Source organism: Balaenoptera acutorostrata, chromosome 6 (assembly GCF_949987535.1).
Source record: "Balaenoptera acutorostrata chromosome 6, mBalAcu1.1, whole genome shotgun sequence".
Lineage (NCBI taxonomy): Eukaryota > Metazoa > Chordata > Mammalia > Artiodactyla > Balaenopteridae > Balaenoptera > Balaenoptera acutorostrata.
The window spans coordinates 20,399,254-20,413,761 of NC_080069.1; the positions used below are offsets into that span (position 1 = coordinate 20,399,254).

The window sequence follows — 14,508 nt, forward strand, 5'->3', positions numbered from 1 at the left end:
GAAGTGTCATCTTCTAACCCTGAACTGGCATGAACGTCATGATTTCAAGCCAGTTAAGGACCATGGCCCATGGGGTAGGCACCGGGGCTGCTTCTGGGGGGCGGGGACAAGAGGTCCGGTTCACATAGGTCCCAGCACTGAGGTGTGGCTTCTCTTTGTGTCTTTTCAGTCCGTGGACTGTGCTTCGCTGTCTGACCTCCCTTTCCAATAAGCACTCCTTGGGTGACTCACTGGCTGAGGGCTGCGATGATGTCGGAGAGCACGCGAGCAGGGGGCAGGTCTCCAGGCGCTGGCTGATGGATGCCCAGCCCCTCTGCTCTGCTTCCCTCCTCCTCACCCCTTCGTCCACTTGGCCAGATCCCACAGGGCCTTCCCATTTTAGCTCACATCTCACCTTCTCAGTAACACGAGCTCCCACGAGACCGGCTGCCCGTCCCTGGACCCCGTGCTTTCCCCTCCCTGCCAGCTTGTCGCTGTCTGCATTCTACAGGACTTGCTTCTTCAGTGTTTTCTGTTTATGTTGGGTTCCCCCTCTGCTAGAATGCAGACTCTGAGGGCAGAATCTTGTCTTGTTCAGAACAAATGCCATGTTCTGAGCAGAATGCAGTTCTGGGGTAAATATCTGGTGATTGAATCAAACGCAGGTTGAAGCTGCGGGAGCCTGGCTCACCTCACCCAGTGTTCCATCCTCAAGGTGTGAAACCTAGGCCCCGGGAGCCCACTGACTTGCTGGAGATGACAGGATAGCCCTGGCAGGGGTGGAGTGGGTGGCCTGGGGTCCACTCAGGGACCTTCCAGTGGCTCACCATCCCCAACTATGAATTCCCCATCCCCTTGCCCTCCTCAACTTCCCCCTGCAGATGGCGTGGAGGCCTGTGGGCAGCCCTCCAGGCACTGAATGAATGAGCAGGTGAGCGCGTGTCGAAGGCTCTGACCAGCCACCCCTGTGTAGCATGGACAGGGCGCTGGGCACAGGTTCTCGAGCCTGGCCTCCATCACCAGCTGCTTGGCCTGGAGCAAGCTATGCCACTTCTCCGTGCCTCAGTTTTCCCATCTGCACAGTGGGGATAATAAGAGCAGTGCTTACCTCCTAAGATTACTGTGTGGTTTAAAGAGGAAACTGTGAGGAAAGTGCTTAGGACAATGCTGGCCCTTTAGGAGGGACGCAGTAGATGTTCACTGTTGCATTAAGAAGAGCAGTAAATGTTCTTGTTACAGTGTTCAGTAAACAGTGTGGGAAGAAGGAATGATACACAAGTGCTTACATCCTTGGAGGGATCTGCAAGCATCTCACAGGCGCTTTCTCGGTGCATAGCGGGCAACACAGCAGGGAGTCTCCAGTTAATAGGTTTTCTTTTTGGAGTGTCCACAGCCCTTTCTCTGTCATTTACTAGCCCTGCACCCACGCCCACTGGGAAGCTCATTGGTTTATCCAGCAGCAGCCTTTCCACTCAAGGACATATCAGTGGCGCCAAGGAATCCGTTCTGCTCCTTCCCTTCCTCCCATTCGGAATTCCTTCCTCCTCAGCCCCGTGAACTTGCTGCTGCTAATGGACTGGTCACTGTACTGAGGGTCCAGGGTGCTGCCTCTTTCCTCCAAGTGTTGGGACTGCACCCCACATACTAACATGCTATGCAGCCCCAGGACCCATGCTGGGACCAGGTGGGGTCAACATCGCAGTGAGAGGAGGACGTGGATTTCAGAAGAAACGGCCGTGGAAATGACTGTGGTGAGACTCACTCAACCTGGAATGCCTTCCTGCAGCTCTCTGCCCCAGCATCCTCTGGGGCCCCACTCCAGTAGCTTTCTGGCTGCTGTCACACTGGCCATCACCTCCCACCTCCTGTATGGCGTGTCCTTCCCTGGCCACACGGAAGCAGGTCTTGCTTCTGGCCGGCTTTGTTCTCCCAAGTGTAGGTAGGACTCTGTTTCTTTTCCAGGGAGTTGCTTTCTAAGCAGCCCTGGTGCCAGCAGAGAGAGTTTTTTTAGGGACGAGTGGGCAGTCTGGCATTTGTATCGAGTGTTCTGAGTTGACCTGGCCTGTGCAGGGTCACCAATGGGAACTGTGTAATGGGAAAGCGAGTTGCTTCTGAGCCCGGAGTTTCACTGACATTCCATCCGGCTGCCTGACGAGCTTTCTTTCAGGGCTCCATCCAAAGAGCAGCTGTGGCTGCTGGTCTGGGTCTCTACCACCTGGTCTTTCCTTCCTCCTCCCTGACTTCCGCATCCCTCCTCTTCTGCCTTTCTTGATCCCCATCCTGGCTCTGGAGGAGGGAAGAGACCCAGGCTGCAGGTCTCCCTGCCCACTGATAGAGGCTGCAGAAATCCCACCCCTACCCCAAGTCGCAGATTAAAGGCCAAGAACAAGCCAGTCCAGGAGATGCCCAGTCTCCATGCTCTCTGGGGAGGGGCTTGGGTCTCCCAGGACACATGGGTTGGATACTCTCCAGTCTGCCCTCCTTGCATCCAAGAACCCATCGGTTGGCTTTTACTGGCAGGCAGGCTGCCCCATCGCTGCAGTCTGTGGGTATGAGGAACATTAGACTTTCACTTCTCCGGTCTGATGACAAGAGTGCGGGTAGCAGGAAAAACACAGCCAACAGGCATTCCCAAACTCCCAGGGAGGAGCAGAGACCTTTCCATGCTGAAGGCCAGCACTCTCGCCCTCAGCCCCTGCGATAAAATTCCTCTCTCTCCTTTCGGTGCCCCAAAGCAGAGGTCCTTATGGCTGGAGCGGGAGGAAAGGATGGAGGAGGGCTGTAGGGCCATGGAGAGGTGCTGAGGAGGGCTTAGTGGTGCCTTTGGCCTTCCTCATAGACTCCTGGGTAGCTCTGCAAATCACCACCACCCAGGACTCCTAGGAGGGGCTGAAGGCCTGTTGTGGGCCCCGGAAATAACAGAGGGGGCTTGGTCAGCTGCCTTCTTTCTAGAAGGCATGGAATCTGCTGTCCTGAGCGTGGGTGACCTCCCTTTCTGTTTCTGTTATTCAGCCTCCTCTGAGACCCAGCTGCCCTGAGCAAGGCGATGATAGGACATGCAGGTGACTGGATTTCCAGGTGGGGCTGCCCTTGATCAGGAGGAGGGGCATTTGCAGCTGCAAGTGGACCCTGACTTCAGACCCAGGGGGGAGCTTCTGCAGGGCAGTAAGGAGAAGCGGTGACTGGCTGCTGGGTATCCGGACCCTCCCCTAGGAACACCACGCCACGCCCTTGCATGCTCAAGGTCCCACCCACACTGCTCCTGACAGGGAGTCGGAGCTTAAGAGGAGTTGCCTGTCCTCCAGCCCAGGGGCAGCACAAGGGGTGCCTCCCCTAGTCGGTCAACAGGCCCAGTTATTGGAACAAGCTGTGAAAGGAAACAAGAGCTGCCCAGAGGGGCCGGGGCCTCCAGGACTGGCATCTAGAGGAGATGGTAAACAAGTCTTTCTCAGGGTCTCCCCGTTCAGTGTGCATTTATCAGGACAAGGGCCCCTCCCTCCCAACCCAGATGCACCTTGCGTATCTCACTGTGGGGTGAAGGTCAGATAGCGAGGCCTCTGTCCACTCCTATAATCTTCTTGAGTTACCCTCTACCCAGTGGCCCCATCCCTAATTATTCCCAGAGTCCAGTGGAGTAGGGGGCGGGGGGAGAGAGAACACTGTCTTTCAAGACCCCAGAAAGGCTCTGTGGAGTTCTTACAGCCAGAGCTGAGTCCTGCTTTCCAGGGCAAGGCTGGGGTGGGGTCCTGGCCTTTGCATTCCTTGAACCCCGAGTGTTAGTGTTTCCATACTAAGGTCCCTGGAGGCCTGAGGTCAGAGATCTATTTCCAGCATCATTCCCATCCCCCCGCCGCCCCCCCCCGCCCCCCCGCCCCCCCTCACGCCGAGGCAGTGTCACCTGCAGAGGAAGCACCTGGGGCCTGAGAGGGCAGAGGGCAAGTGCCAAGTCACCAAGCAGAAAGGCCCGCGACCGCAGTGCTGTTGGCAGGGCCACTGGAATTCATACCTTCCTCCAGCCAGCCTGCGCGGCCACTCTTTGGCAGCCTCCGTCTAACAGTCTCCAAGGTTAATCTTTTCTCTTCTTTACAGGCACCCAGCTTGCTGCCGAAGGCCTTTGATCATGGCGGGAGTCTGAACTGAAGGTGTGTGATGGGTCTGGGAGAGGAGAAGAAAGGGACCAGGCGTTGCGGGCCTGGCCAGCGCCTATGGCTCACGGGTCCTGATAACACAGACTTTCAGAGTTTACCTACTTCTTGTCCCTCTGAGCTGGTGCCTCCTGCGCAGGGCTGACCACCCAGTGCTCGCTGAGAGAGTTGTGTTAAGAAACAACTCCTCCTGAGTGGACCTTTCTAGCAGAATGCTGGGGGTGGGGCTTCGGAGCCAGACCACCTAGGTTCCCGGGGAGACTATCCCCCCACCCCTTCCCTGTGTGAGCTCAGCCAGGTGATATCTTTTAGGCTTACCTAAAGATTTGCATGCTAGGCCCTGGGGCAAACTGTATCTTCCAAAGGGGTCACACCAGCATCCATCCCACACACCAGCTCTCTGACAGTGTGACGTTGATATTCCTACACCTTTCTGGAAATTGTCCCTCCAGTGAACTGTGCTGGAGGTCGCGCCGTGAGGCTCTGAGGCCATCAGGGGTCACAGACGTTGCCCGGCTGCCCCTCTGGTTTCGCTTGCTCTGGGGGAAGCCAGCTGACCTGCTGTGAGGACATTCAAGTAGCTGGAGGATCACCCCACTTGCCCGCTGGGAGTGACTACAGCCTCTGCTGTCCCCTGACTGACCCTCCTGGGACCCTGAGCCGGAAAAACCCAGGTGAGCGGTGTCTAAATTCCTGCCCCAGGGCAATCGGGAGAGATAACAGAGATTGTTGTCATGTCCAGACACTACATTTTGAGTTTTGTTACTTAGCCATTGCACCCTGAGCAGGTCCCCAGCAATGAAAGGAGACCGTTCCTGCATTACTGAATCTCAGATTGCAGGCAGGCTGAGACGTCCTACTTCAATGAAGCTTCTTCCAAAAATCCGGACCATATGCTTCATTTTATGAATAAAATATCTGTTGCACCCACTGACCATTTAGGTATCGATTTCTAATGTGTTTGGATGTGGCTATCTTGTCTTTGATAAAACTGAAAGCAAAACTGAGATGCATACCCTTTTCCTGGGTCCCCGTGGCACCTTACCCATGCACAGCACATATTAGTACCTGGGCTCCTAGTTTATTTTTCTCCTTTTCCAGCCAGAAACCACTGGAAATAAGAAGAAAGAGACTGCTGACCTACCTGTTTGCCTGGACATCTAGAAAATAACTTTAAATATTTATATGTGATCTGCAGGAGATTACACATTTGCCACGGAGAACTTCAACTATCAGGTGATCCACTAGAGTAAAAAAACTGTTCCCTTTCGGGAAAGCACTTTATAGGCCTGCTTGAAACTTTGCTCTGTTCTGCTTAAATGTGTTTGGAAAAAAAAAAAAAACAAACAAAAGCTTGTACTCACAAAAGCAAGTTGCCAAGTGGTTGAAATGGAAGGATGCCCTTGGCTTTGCAGTTCTAGGCACTGGCTCTGAATGTCCAGCTGTGTGCCCGTTTCCCATCAGCCCCTGCTAAAAGCAGCGTTGTCGCTTGGAGCAGCTTCCAGTGGAAAGTTTCTATTGTTTCCTGGGTGGGGCCAGCTCGACATTTGTGAGGGGCAGTGTGTGTGCCCCCCTCTCCATATTGAGCACCAGTTTCCACCGCAGGGAGATATGGCCTTGGGACCGGGTTCTGCAGATGGGACTGGGTGGGACACGTCTTCCTTTGTGTTCTCCCCTCCCTCATACTGGAGGGAAGTGGGGGGCTTGGATGGTGACAGGGCCTCTGGAGAGAAGCCCAATTCCCAGATGACTGTGCAACAGGCACCCTACCCTACCTGCATTGGACTGGGGCGGAGACAAAGCAAACTCTTATCCTGTTACAACTCGCCTTGGCTAGCCTACCTGCAGACACGCCTGGAGGACAGGTGCATTTCTGAGTTGCCCTGGTCTTTGCAGAGTCTGGTTGGTGATGTTCACAGAATAAGTGAGTGGAAGAGAAGTGTGACTTCACTTGGGATAGCAAGTGCTCAGTGTTTCCCTTCACTGGTTTCCACAAGAGGAAGGAGGAAGAAAGGGCTGAGATAAAACACTGAATGAGAAAGTGGAGCCCGCCAAGCTCTTTGCGTCTTGTCCCTCGTTTATGGCAGAAGAACGCTCCGAAGAGTTATGGAAGCGGGTCAGCCCTTTGCGTGGGCGGGCAGGCAGAACGGGATGTACTTCCAAGTGTTTACCTTTCTTTCAACCTATTTCGCACTGTGTCCTGGTCAGACGGCATTACTTAGACTGAATTGTTTTCGTCAGTAACCACAACTGGCAGTAGCAAAATAAGTGAGTGAGGATGTTTTATATAATACGAGTCCCTTCCTTGACTATAAAGATTCCTTTAGGAAATCTGGTTGTTTGGAACTGTAGACAAAAATCAAGGCACCCCTGGAAAGGACCAAGGTCAAATGGGTTTCTATATTAGCATTATGTATGCAAACTTGAAGTGAGGACAAGTGTTATCATTGAATATTTTCTGCATGTGTTTACATACTCATCCATAAAGGCACTAAATTGTCCCTCTCCCCTGCGTGTAAAAATGCCATTCGAGGTACATGCACCTATGGGCCTCACAAGCCTGTTCAGAATCAGATCGCCCACGAGCACCCACCATAGTCAACTCCAGTACATCAGAGCTGACATTCATAAACAGCCGTCAATCACCTTGTTTCAACTGGAAAAGGAACGTGCAAAATGCCAAGTGGTAAACTCTGACGGAAATCTGTTTTTTGGAGCTGGTGTATTTGGAGTTAAAAGAGAACAATTAGATTTCCAACATCGTAAATGATTTTTATAGTGCATGTTCATGTCAAAGCGGATTTTTTTTACTTTTTGATTTAAAAAAGTAAAAAATTCTTTTATTGAAGTATAGTTGATTTACAATGTTGTGTTAATTTCTGCTGTTCAGCAAAGTGACTCAGTTATACACATACGTGCATTCTTATTTTATATTCTTTTCCATCATGGTTTATCCCAGGAGACTGGATATAGTTCCCTGTGCTATACAGTAGGACACTGTTGTTTATCCATTCTAAATGTAATAGTTTGCATCTACTCACCCCAAACTCCCAGTCCATCCCTCTCTCTCCCCTGCTCCCCCTTGGCAACCACAAATCTGTTCTCTATGTCTGTGAGTCTGTTTCTGTTTTGTGGATAGATTCATTTGTGCCATATTTTAGATTTCACATATAAGTGATGTCATGTGGTATTTATCTTTCTCTTTCTGACTTACTGCACTCAGTATGACAGTCTCTAGTTGCATCCATGTTGCTGCAAATGGCATTTTTTCATTCTTTTTTATGGCTGAGCAATATCCCGTTGTATGTGTGTACCACATCGTCTTTATCCACTCATCTGTTGATGGACATTTAGGTTGTTTCCATGTCTTGGCTATTGTGAATAGTGCTGCTATGAACATAGGGGTGCAGGTAACTTTTTGATTTATAGTTTTGTCTGGATATATTCCCAGGAGTGGTATTGCTGGATCATATGGTAGTTCTCTTTTTAGTTTTCTGAGGAACCTCCATACTCTTTTCCGTAGTGGCTGTACCAACTTATATTCCCACCAACAGTGTAGGAGGGTTCAAAGCGGAAATTTTAAATGGAGACGTGGAGAGGTACAACTATTCCACATGCAATTTGCTTAATTGCAGGCCTGGCTGTGTGCTGTGGTTAGTGTATTTGTACTGGTCTATACTCATACAAATTTTACTGGAATTAGTGGCTAGAAATGCCCAATTTTCACAAGTAGATTAGGAGCTTTTAAAAGATGAGGCTGCAATCTCCTACAGATAGCATCCAAAAGCTTTTTGTGTACCTTTATTTTGAGCTGCAAGAATAATCTTGGGCATACCCTTCTATCTCTTCAGTGTACAGGGTCTGATTTAAAGTTTTTATGACACAAGCGCTGTGCCAAGAATGCTTGCGTCTGCAAAGAGCGGGGCACGATCCTAGTCATAGCAAGTCACATTTCAATGCTGAATGTTTCAGAGATTAGATTTTAATGTGTCTCACAGGAGTTAAGGGTTTCTTCAAAATCCTCTGACCGGTGGATTCCAAGTTTATGATCATATTTGCTAACTCCTCCTGTGGGAGACAAATCCCTTTCAGAGCCGTGGCTGCATTCATGAGGATGATTGGGCTGTGGAGTAATGTTTTGCTCTTTTCAGCAGATAGACTTGTTTTTCTCAAGCTTTGGGAGGCGGGGGTAGTGGTGATGATGTCGGGGAGGTTGCATTGCCCCAAATCTCCCCACTCCCCAAGACTGGGGAGTCATAAAACCTCAGTTAAACTGAGTATGAATGCAAACCTCGCAGCCAAGGCCATGGTGACAAGGAACAGAGGGCTGAGGCAGCCCTGGGATGGGCAAGCACATGCATTGTGGTTTCAGGGACCCCAAATTCTTTGATACTCCTCCAAGTGAGAAGTGGGGTCTCTGACGCCCTCCCTCTATTCTGGGTGGGTTTGTGAGTGTTTCACCCAATAGCCTAGTGAGGTGGGAGGGAAAGTAGGTGACCTTGGAGGCCCAGCAACTCTGCCTCATCCTTTTGGGACACCAGTCTCAGGATGTTTCTTCCCAACCCGGCAATACACCGTGAGGAAGTCCAAGTCACGTGGAGAGGCCACGTGTGCCTTCCCAGGGTCACCAGCCCCCGTGGCCCCCAGCCCCGGAGTCATCCCACCCCAGGCTCCAGCTTCAGTGGGCTCCAGCCCCCAGCACTTCTGGTGACCCCAGCTGGGGATGCAGACACTGGGGAGCAGGGCTGTGCCCCGACTGAATTCTCACCCACAGCACCAAGAGTATGGCTGCTGTTTTAAGGTGGGGTGGCCTGTCACATAGTAAGGAATATCCAGCCAGGACCCAGGTAGGTCTCCCTTCTTGCTGGGTGTAAGGGCTGAGGCCGGGATAACAAGGACAATAGCAAACACGAGTGCGACAATTTCCAAGGGCAACGGTCCTCCAAGCCCTTTACATCTGCTCACCATCTGCTCCTTGCGACAGCCGAGGCTCAGAGCCCAGGAGCCCGGTCGCTGGCGGTGAAGCCCCGTCCTGGGAGAGCCGAGGTTCACTGTCAGGGGCGTGAGGGTTGGGGCAGTTCTTAGATGAGGGAAGGAGGAGAACGCCATGGAGGGAGGAATGAGGCCGCCCCACAAGGTCCAGCTGGCATCCTTGTCCCAGGAAACGTGGACATCCCTGCCTTGCTCCAGTGTGTGTTTGTAGGAAGCACAGCCATCGCGCCATCGCACACACTCAGCCCCACCGTGGGGTGGTGGCCCTGGCGTGTGCCCCTTGCTCAGCACTTACCTGTGGCTCCTTGTGTGTGACACGAGTCCAGAGCCGATGCTGCTGTTTCAGGCTGTGAACCCACAGGAGGCAGCAGGGGTGGGGCGCTGCTGTCCTCTGAGAAAAAGGAAGGTGCCCAGTTCCACCGTCTGTGCCAGCCTCCATCTGTAGCTACTTTTTTTTTTTTTTTCAGTTAAGAGTGTACTTCTTTTTAGACAAGTTTTAATTTCACAGCAAAATTGAGGGGAAGATTCTTCCCCAGGCTGATCAGTGTGTGTGTGTCCAGGGTGAGGCCTGCTGGAAGCAGGATGGAGACAAGAAATTGACACAAATGGTTTATTTGGGAGGTGACTGCAGACAGTCCTGCTCAGGGAAGGGAGCAGGGAGACGGGGAGGGGGCGTGGAACCATCAAAAGGGTGCCTTGTTGCAAACTGAGCTCCCAGGTGCTGCTTTGGGCACCTGGGCTGGATGCTGGGGAATGCCTCAGGCCTTCCCGGTGTGGTCCAGCTGCTGTATCCCTCCTCCCACTCCACACCCATTGGCTGAGGCCACTCCTGGAGGCTTTGGCTGAGAAGTACAAGTCTGTGGTAAGGCCAGGCACCCGCCCTGGCCGCTCGAGGAGGACTCAGCACAGCCTGGCTTCCTGCAGGGCTTGGGGAGAGCGGTCTGTACACAGCTCTTGTGGGAATGCCTGGGGCCAGGACTCAGACATTCTGGCCGGTGGTGAGGTCACAGGATTCGTAGCAAGGAGTTAGGAACATTCGTTTGAAAAGAGATCTGCCCCATCACCCACCACAATGGCCCACAGGTCTTTCTCTGCTTCTGAGTGAGGAATCCCAGCCTCCTTGGTGACAGCCCAGACCTGTGATGGAGTTACAGGATGTCAGCTGTCGGCAGGGCCAGTGCAGCTCTGTGTGGGCCCATCCAGGAGGCAGCTCTTGCTTTGGAGAAGGAACTGCTGCCTTCAAACACCCCTTCTCCCTTCTCCCCAGCCTATGCCAATCAGACCACCAATCAGACCACAACCACTAGCAGCCTTGGGAACAGGCTTGAGGTTGGCATTGGGCCCGATCCAGGCCATGTGAGAGTCATTCTTTGGCCCTGGCCAGTTAACAAACCAGTTTCCTGTCTCAGTACTTGCCATTTTTATGACACTGCACAGCGTAAAGCTCTATCTCATGTGCTGGCTCACCAGGTCTCAGCCGCCCACGACTGCATGGCCAGAGCAGGCTGACGTCATCACCTCTGTCTTAAAGATGAGGAAACAGAGGCCTAGGAATTGGCGGGGCTTCCCTGGCTCACATGACCTTGTATGTAAACAGGCCTGGCCCCTGCTGGTGAGTACTTGACATCCTTCCTTCCCCAGACCACATGGCTGTTGAATCTCAGCACCACCTCTGAGAGTTCCTCAGATACAGTGGAGGACAGGAGCCCACCTTCTCACTGTGCCAGGAAGGGCTGAGCAGACCCTCTGGAAGTAACCAAATCATGCCATGCTTCTGATGCTCTATGCACTTTTCACCAGAAAACCCCCAAATCATCCAAAACTCTGAGCCAAGTAAATGATACTTGTGCCGACATGCTTGGGGTGAAGTGCATCGATGTCTGTCACTTACCTTGAAATGAGCAAAAAATATGTTGCAGTGATGGTTGAAATTGACAGAAAACAAGAGCAGCAAATGGTCACAGTGACATCTAGGCACTGGGGTTCACTAAGCGATTCTTTCAAATTTTCTCTCTATTAGAAATGTTCACAATAACATGTTGGTGGTTCTTAGAGCTGCGAGGTCCCTTAGGATCACCCACTCATTTCCTCGTCCTGTCCTGATCACATAATCAGAATACTGTAGTGGAGACAGGGCCACCTACCCAGGCTTGAAGGCCCCGTGATGCGTGTTCCTGGAAGCAAAGAGTTGTTGTGGAGGCCCAGGCGGCATCTCGCAGGACAGCAGCTGTGGCCCCAGAACTGACTCCTAGCATCCCTCATCGCTGAGACAAACCCAAGGCCCAACACATCCCTAGAGAGCCTCGGAGTGGGGCAGCACCACCCCAGGTTGACAAGCACTGGTTTACCCCTCATTTGACATGAGGGAAGCCTAGAGAAAGCAATTCACCCCAGAGACGTCACACAGCATTCAGGTGGCCACAATAATCTAGAGCCAAGGGGTTTTGAGTCCTTGGCTGGGGCTCTTTCTTTATTACCTTGTTTCTCCTAAGACTCTCAAAGGCTGAGGCAGTCAGTCATTCAGGGTAGCAATTCTTTGCACTGGGTACCATTTAAGATACTGAAACCCACTGTTAATGTGCTTTCTCTCTTACCCAGGTCACAGTGCCATCAGGAGATGTGCTCAGAACTGCTTCTCCAGGAGCTGTGACAGGTTTTGCGGACTCAGGCACAGCAGAGCAGCATTTGACAGGGCTGACCAGGTGTACGGATGCAGCCAGTGACACTGGAAAGGCTCTTCTTCGTCTGAAGTCCCTGGTTTAGGCAGTCATGCAACCTGAGACCGAGCAGTTCCTAGCGTGGGTTCATGTTGAACCTCACTGAGTCAGATTCATCATTCCTGGGACGCTCGCTGGGTGTGCATGGTGGGTGCAGCCGACCCATGCTCACCTCTTCATTCCATCCTGAGCTCTCTGTTCTGATAACGTATATACACGAGGCAAGGTGGGTGAGGTGCCACTGGACTCAGAATGCCTGTCAGAGACACAGCAGTGTTTCCAGAGGCTGATGAAACTCTGGGACACCCCTGTTTCCCGAAGTTTGGCCTCAGTTTACCTGAGATGATTTAAATTTGGAGCATTTTAATTTGGCTCTGGGTTTCGTTATTCAGAAGCACTACAGAAGGTTTGCTGCAATCTCTGTTGAAACTGGCAGATCAATTATGTGTGTTTTTCTTTGTTCTCTCTGAATCATCATAAAATTATAGTAAATGGATACAGAAAGGTATAAATCCAGAGGGATGTGACAACAGCAGACTGGACGTGTCAACAAAATTTTGGAAAATAGGAAGTACATGGTTTAGTGGAATAGATCAACTGCACACTACGTGCCAGCAAGTGTGGGTGTGCACATGTGTGTGGTGCGTGTGCATGTGTGTGTGGGAGATGGGTAATGGGATAATAATAAGGAAATTTAAGGTTGTTCCAGTTACTGTTGGTGCACAAAAAAACAACCCATAGTGACAGGCATATAATATCCTCCTGGATTCAGTGCTCAGGAATTCAGACAGGGAAGGGTGGGACTGGCTTATCTCTGTTCCTCCATGTCTGGAGCCTTAGCTGGGGAGACCCAAAGGCTGGTGGACCAGAGCACCCCACATGGTCCTTCATGTGGCTTGGGCTTCCTCACAGCATGGTGGCTGAGTTCTCAAAGGAGCATTCCGGGACAGCCAGATGGAGGCTGCTTGGCTTTCTGTGACCTACCTTCAAGAGTCACACAGCCTCGCTTTGGCCATAATCTGTTGCTGAAGCAGTCATGAGGCTGCCGGTAGAAAAGAAAGGTCCATAGACACTCACCTCTCAATGTGAGGGTGTCAGAGAATTTTGGAGCCATGCAGAAACCCAGGGGACTTGAAATCATAAGCATCAGATACTCTGAAGGCCAGAGTGAGGGCATAACGACCCTGCAGGAGGCAGAAGGGCTACTCTTCGGAGAGACTGACTTAGTGAGGCTCTGAGCTTGGAAGCCCCAGTCAGAGCTCAGAATGGAGAACCCAGACTGAAAACAGATGAATCAAGTAAAAATCTAAAAACCTGTTTTTCAAATAGTCAGATCCCCTCCCACTCAGTCCTCTTTCCCCCTCAACTTAGGTATGTTGCCACCCTGCAGGCAGAATGTTGCCAGATTCTTCTCTGGTGAGACTGAGAATGCAAAGAGAAAAGACCTATAGGATTGACATCAGTGGGTAGCTCAATGAAATAGCCCAGCACCCACCTGATTAGTGAAATGACCAGATGGCAAGCTCAGCCACACTGAGCTTCCAACCAGCCAGCTAGGACCTTAAATAGGGGAGAGACGACTCCAGACACCTGAGCATTTGAGGAAAGCTTCTAGTGGGAATGATAGAGATAAACAATAGCAACAGAGGATAGGAAGAAGAAACTCAAGGAAAGAGAGACAACGCAGAAAATAAAGACATATCCATGAAACTATAATGTGATATTAAAAAGAAGAACATTTAGAATATGTGAAAGAGCTCTTAGAAGTTAAAATTATGTAGCAGAAGTAAAAAAAAAAATCAATAGAATTTTGAAAAATAGTATTGAGGATATCTCCCAGGAAGTAGAAGAGAAAGACAAAGATAGTCACCAGAGAAAAATTAAAGGATTAATCAACAAGGTACAACATCTGACAAATAGGAACTCCAGACAAAGAAAAAGGAGAGGAAATTATCAGGGACAGTAACCAAAATGGAAGAATAGGAGTTTCCAGACTGAAAGAGCCACCAAGTGCTTAGCACAACAGTTTACGAAAAGACCCACATCAATGCATGTTATCACGAAACTCAGGACACCAGGGATAAGGAGAAGATACTAAAAAGCTTCCAGAGAGAGAAAAATAAGGTCATATACAAAGGATTTGCAATGAGCATGTCATAAGCCTCCTCACAGCAGCACTGGGAGTCAGTGGAGAGATGCCTTCCACACTGGGAGGGGAGGTGATCTGCATCCTGGAATCCTATACCCAGCCAAACTATCAGGCAGGTGCATAACTCAAATAGTAAATTTGCTGCTAGGAAACTTGACTGATTGCATGTGAAAACGCTCATATTTTCTTTGGTTTAGATTTATGTGGAATCTTTCAGGAAGGAACTATATAGCTACACTTGGTGTAGTATTTATCCTGGGGTTTATTCTTACCTCCTTGACATACCCTGCCCTTCAGGCTTCTCCCATCTCTGTTTTTCTTTATGGTCAAACTTGAAAACGTAGTGTGGGTTTCTCCCGATATCTGAAAGTAGAGTGTTCCTATGAAACCTTTCACAAGCTGAAATGGTGTAAAGTGAGGAATCAGTTACCTTAGGACACATTTTGCCAACAGATGCACAAAATCAACTGAGATAGAGCACAGATGCTCACAGACACAGCTGACAGCTATGGCAGCTTGATGCTGA

General features: G+C 50.8%; 1 long non-coding RNA gene across 1 annotated transcript; it reads left to right on the forward strand.

The window, feature by feature from the left end:
• The first annotated feature begins 4,027 nt into the window (after positions 1–4,027).
• Positions 4,028–11,832, forward strand: LOC130708319 (uncharacterized). The gene is made up of 5 exons (XR_009008526.1): positions 4,028–4,121; positions 4,577–4,798; positions 5,226–5,360; positions 10,587–10,728; positions 11,715–11,832. It is a non-coding gene; the product is annotated as an uncharacterized LOC130708319 (long non-coding RNA).
• The last annotated feature ends 2,676 nt before the right edge of the window (positions 11,833–14,508 follow it).